A 6,660-nucleotide genomic window follows, 5' to 3' on the forward strand; every position below is an offset into this window, starting at 1 on the left:
CTAACCTCATCATCAACAATGCCAATGAGTCTCAAACCTATAGCCTCAGTGCCAACCAAAGTCAAGGAGGGCCCCAAACCTTCCACATCACCCCAAAAGAAAACTCCATCCCACGACAACCACAATCAAGATATCTTAATAGTATCAAAATGTGGGTGTAGCTCAAGTCTACTATGAAGGTGCCAATAAAATTTGGTGCCTCGACAGTCAAAACCTCTTCCTCAATGCAACACTTGAAAGCAAAGGAAGAACAAGAGCACTCCACAACATCGTCCACAAACGCCTATGCGAGTTCCTCAAAGAACTCCACTAATGCAACAAGTGTGGGTACCAAAAACATTGCTGCAAGCACAAGGGTACTACCAAAGAAATACCAAAGCTTGGGTCCCCAAGCGCATCACACACAAAGTCCCCTAAGCTCACACAAAGAAGGAAGCCTCAACACCCAGCACATCGGCAACCAAATTACAGTGTTCATCAAAGATGGGTGCCTGTGCATGTACTTCAAGAACAAAGATACTATGATGGTAAGTCCATCATATGGTTGCCAAAATCGAACAATGTGAAGAAAACCTCACCACCGACTTCAACCCCGACAACTTCACCTATAGTTTGACAAGAATGGATGCCCAAGACACATCAAGCAAATCCCTCAACCACTCTCGTGCATCCGACACCAACATAAGAGCTTGTCTGTTCAAGCAAACAATCAGCAGTCTTCCCTACTGCCTTGATGTCATTTCAGCAACAACAAATTCAAGATCAAATACGAAGACTTAAGAGTACATCAAGAACAAAATAACAAATCTCTTGTCACCTCTCTCTAGAAATGATAAATGATCCATCCTAAGCAAGTGCAAACACAGTTGTAGAGTCACGGCCCATGTCAGTCTCTGCAACTTCATGTCATGACTTTCACGTCTTAGATCTTCACGTCATGACTTTCACGTTTGCTATTTCATGTCATAACTTTCACGTCTGTAACTTCACGTCATGAATTTCACGTCTGCTATTTCACGTCTACACTTTCACATCTACACTTTCATGTCTTAGATCTTCACGTCATGACTTTCACATCTGCTATTTCACGTCATGACTTTCACGTCTGCACTTTCACGTCTTAGATCTTTATGTCATGACTTTCACGTCTGCTATTTCACATCATGACTTTCAAGTCTATTATTTCACGTTTGGTCTTTCATGCCTCAGTGTTTCACGTCTTAGCAGTTCACGTTTAAAAAAAATCAACATTTGCAAATTCAAGGAGTTCCATCTCAAGGCTTAAGAACTTGCACTTTCACGATTTAAGTCTCATAATGGATTAAGCCATATCACACAATAGCCACTATATATTTGTTAAGCTTATTGCTTACTATTCTTTTGGCTAAATTAATGTAGTAGTTGCTACATAAGTATGAATCCATACTCATGCACTGGAGAACATTTGCACCAATGCCTCACCATCAACAATTTCCATATACATCTTTGGTGGATGGGGGGGCCATGGTGGGCGAAAGCCTGGTCAATGATGGTATAATCCATCGCTTGGAATTTTCCTTCAAATTATAAACCTCTCCAAACGATGCCACCATTTTCACAAATCAATGATCTTCAATCCTTAGTGAAGTATCTATATTAGCCTTGCAAGTCGACGTAATTCCTTCAATCCTCACAAGTGGCAAACATAAAAAGCACATGCGTAGAAGAAGACATGATCAGGTCCTATTTGACAAGAATCCTACCACACAAACATCATCACAAGCCACATACCTCAAATGATGAATGTCGCTTCAATGAATCAAATGAGGAACTGAGAATCACCATCTTGTTTTGATGAATAAGTCTACGTTCCTTCGGATCCTTCTCTCTCTTCTCTCCCATTATTAACATCTCTTAGTGTCCCCACTAACAAAAAACACATGTAACCTTGCGATGATTTCCAAAAATAAAGTGAGCCAAAAAAAAATGACTCACACAAATATAAAAATACAATCATTCACAATAATAACCCCCCACCCCGTTAGGAATTCCCAATACACCACTAACCTCTGCATTCATTAACTAGCTTTTCTTATTCCTTTCGGAAGAACACAGACCATTGAACGTCATTCAACATCAAAGCCATCAACAAAGCTTGTTCATTCTCCCCACATAAATGTCTTTAACGCGATCACGAGGACGCGATCGTCATCTCAGGAAGGGGGGAATGTTAATCCAATTCTAGGATTAACAAGAGTTACTGCCATTATCTTACATCAAGGAGTCACGATAGATACACAAAGGGTCATACATTCAAGATATCAAGCAATAGTGTCCAAAGCTACAACTTGGATGGGCACCCGTAATGGTGTGACAGAGTGTTTATGGCGATTCTCACTTTAAGAGTGTGTAGTAGCAAGTTAGGATGAAGTCCTAAGTGATGTACTTCATGGATATATTATGAGAGTAGTCATTGTAATAGCATTAGGCCTCTTATGAGCCTAAAGTGCCCGGTCGGCCATAGTTTAAGTGAGTGTGAATACTTATGGCCATGTATATAAGTGAATTTCTCTCATAATACAAGAGACTCTCCCATTGTGCAATTGAGTCTTGCTCTTGCTAATCCTCTTGCTAATCTCTCTCCCTAATGCATGCTAGTGAGTGTGTGTGAGTGAAGTGAGGTGAGAGGAGGGACGAGGACCCATAGTGTAACACGGCGGTGTGACAATGCTCACGGGAGATGCAGTGGAATTGCTTCTCAAGGAGTTGTAGAGCTTGGAGACCTCGGGGGTTATGAGTTTGGCCATTGGAAAGATCCTCTCACGACAGTTTCGGTTCACAAGGTAATCTCTTTTTGGATGTGTTTCAAGGAGGGTTAGGGTGAGCCTAAACACCTACTTATATATATATATAAGTTTATATTTATTGAATCCTAAAAGGCCAAAGGCCCCTACTGATAGTAATATACTACTTTTTGATATATATATATATATATAGTTAAATATATATAATTTTATATAAATGTAACCCTAAAAGGCCAAGAACCCTTTTAGCCCTCCTTTCTTGTGAACGTTGTGGTTTGTGTTGTAGGTAAGATCTCATTTCTTGCCGAGTTTTTTTCTAATGGGGGTGGCCCAGAAAGACACGAGTTCTTGTGCTGCTTTTCTGTGATGCCATATGCTCTAATTCGTGGGGGGGGGGAGAGAGAGAGAGAGAGAGAGAGAAATGAAATGTTATATTAACGTCTTCAAAAGGCCAAAGTGACCTATGAGACCAAAGTTACAACCATGTGACATCCGATACATTGTTTGGAAAAGAAAAGAAAGAACTGAAGGTAAGTATCTAGCCCTACAATACATCAGCAGCAGCACAGCAGGGAGCATTCGCCGAAAGCAGCAACTAGGGAGAGTGGGAAGCTAATGCTACTAGTTAAAATGAGGCACATGAGTACATGGATACATGAATATATGAGTATGGGGAAGTACAAAAGTGATAGTGAGACAACAGTATATGGCTGGAATGGTAATCATCCTAGGAGCTCTATCATGGGTCTCTAACGGATGGCCTGGATATCTGCCATAGTTAGCTGCCTGGTCGGACGAGCCTGATGCCTCGCAATGATGGGTAATCATCCTAGGAGCTCTATCATGGGTCTCTACCGGATGGCCTGGATATCTGCCATAGAGAGATGCCTGGTCGGACGAGCCCGATGCCTCGCAATGATGCTCTGAATCCTCTGGTGTAGGCACCGTTTCTGATGTGAAGATCCGTGAATCCTCAGGCATCTAGATCTGCCCAACTGGATAGCTCTCTCAACTAGAGTCCCACGGGGTGGTTGCTGCTGAGCTGTCGACTGTGTGTCCTCCCGGGTAGTCCCTCTAAAGAAGTCAGTAATCTGTCTCTGTGTGGACTCCCTACCAGTCGGGCATCTACTCCTGATAATGGACTCTCTGAGCCTGCGGATCTCCAGGAGATAAAAGAGATTTGCATGGTGCCATCATATGCTCACAAAGATTGGAGAGTTAGACACCTCCCAGTAGCCTACGTGCACACAGGCTGTTGGGAGGTGTTTAACTCTCCAATCATTGGCCCCTTAAGCACACCTTGAGAGAGAGAGAGAGAGACAGAGGATGGTATGATATTAGACACAGAGTCCCTAAGCACTCATAGGGGAAAACTCATGATAGCCACTAAACACAAAGACAGTGATGTCTTGACAAAAATGTGAAAGTGCTTTGAACTACCTACCACTGAACTTGATGAAGCCTGTGAAAATCTCTCTCTCTCTCTCTCTCTCTCTCTCTCTCTCTCTCTCTCTCTCTCTGTGTGTCTCTCTCTCTCTCTCTCTCACACACACACACACATTCTTCTCTTAGAAAGAAATAAGACTAAAATGGTTAAAAAAATTTACACAATCTTTGAGAAGATTAAAATTTGAAAGAACACAAGAGGGATAAATAAGAGTTAAAAAAAGATCATTTTATTTCCTTTAATGAAAGAAGTATAACATTTGACAGAGTTTGACAAACTCAAGAACCAACTTGGCTTTATATATATGCTTCAACCATTACAACAATGTTACATAAACAATGCAGAGAAAGGTTTATAGGCATGGTGCATCAATGAGCTCCATTAATCTCAATCATCCACATAGAAACATCTACATCCATTTTTGTTTTCTCAGCTGCTGCAGTGATGCAGCCATATTGTAACCATAGTGGGGCCACTTCGTTGTACTTACTAGTGAAATTAGAAGCATTTGTCGAGACCTGCAAATTGATGTCGTGCTTCCTTTGATTTCACAAAGCAGCTCGCAGGTCAAGTTCGAGTAGTGTTATTGTTGCGACATGTCAATTGCATGCTTTGTTTAATTCTCAATGGAAGTAGATGCAGCTGTCAGAACCAGAGGGTCATTTGAACCTACAAACTCTGCCATTCTTGGGAAGGGAAGAGAGGTTATGTGTGGATAGTAATGGGAAAACAAAAGCCAATAATGTTATCATTTTTTCTATGGTGACTTAAATATATAAGGGGAGCCAAGTGTGCTTTTTTTAAAATGCTATGGTACCTATCTCTTTGTGCACATGGTGCATCACATGGTGCCTCAATTGTTTAAATTATTCACAATATCTACCATTGATTGAGTTGACATAAAGAAAAAAAGTATCTTTTTTTTAAAATGTTCATTGTACTATTGTAATGACATAGTATGCAAAGTATTTTGAGATACCCTTGATTCACATGGTGCCTCAATTATCTCACTTTATGGAGAAGGTGCATCAATGACTGTCAATAGCCCATTGTTATTTTCACACTACTCATGCTATTGTGAAAGGGATACTCATTCATGGGAAAATATTCCTCTTGAGTTTTATCTTTTAAGGTGTATTTCAATACCTAAAAGTCCTTGAAGGCAAAAGTGATCATGGATGTGTTTTTTGCTATTTTGTCTCATGATATGACTCACCAAGATAGATAAAAATAAGATAATTTTGCGTGTGGACACAAAAGCTCACCAAAATAGGAAAAAAGCTCACCGTAGGAACCTCACTAAAAATATGCACACTCGAGAAGGTGTAGTCTCGATCAATTTGATCCATGATCCAAATACTCATTCTTTAGCCTCCCAATGAAATTTGGTGGGATCGAGGGATTTCCTTTCTCTAATCCAAATAACCAAATATTGTTTAACCTCCCAACAATATTAATAACATCCTTCCTTTCACAGAATCCTTCATACACACCAATTATAACTATAAGCATATGCATGCCCTCCATATATGAACCATAATTATATTAAGATGTGTGCCTTGATTGTACTCAAGGTTGCATTTCTAATCACAAAGTGCTTTCCATTGATTTCTCTAATCTAAATAGTCAAACATTCTAATCTAAGATATGTGCATTGATTGTACTCAAGGTTGCATTTCTTATCATAAAGGGCTTTCCATTTCTTTCTCTAATCCAACTAATCAAACATTCTTATCATAAAGGGCTTTCCATTTCTTTCTCTAATCCAACTAATCAAACGTTCTTTAACCTTCAACAATATCCATAACATTCTTCCTTTCACTCAATCCTTCATACAAAAATTATAACCATGGGCATATGCATGTCCTCCACATACAAAAATTATAACCATGGGCATATGCATGTCCTCCACATACAAATTATAATCACATTAAGTAATAAGAATCAATTATACTCAAGCTTGCATTTCTAATTACAAAGAACTAACTAGAAGAATACCCATAAAACATTGAGTGTGACTTAGGACATAACTGCTATAGCCAGATACACATGTAGACCAATCTTGAGATGAGCCCAAAAAAGCAAGCTCCATCGGCATGAGTCCTCCTGTTCTCTAGGCAAAACTTTTTGAGCGAGGTAAAAATCGAGCGACACATTTTAAGGAACATGCACACAAGAAGGCTAAGGCCAGTAATGAGAACACTATAGGTGTGCAACAAGGTGGAATACACCAAAACAGTCCTACCTAGATGACCCTACTGATCCACTCCCTAGTGGAATGAATGGCTAACACAATGAGCACTTGGTACCTTTTATAGGTCCCTTGGACACTTGGTAGACTGGCCAACTGCTGGTCGACCAGTCTAAAAATGCATTAAATGCTATTTAACTCAGCCGACTGGTCCTGATGCATGTCATGATGGGCTTTTC

This window comes from Cibotium barometz, chromosome 14 (assembly GCF_041138505.1).
Source record: "Cibotium barometz isolate CiBa-2024 chromosome 14, ASM4113850v1, whole genome shotgun sequence".
Lineage (NCBI taxonomy): Eukaryota > Viridiplantae > Streptophyta > Polypodiopsida > Cyatheales > Cibotiaceae > Cibotium > Cibotium barometz.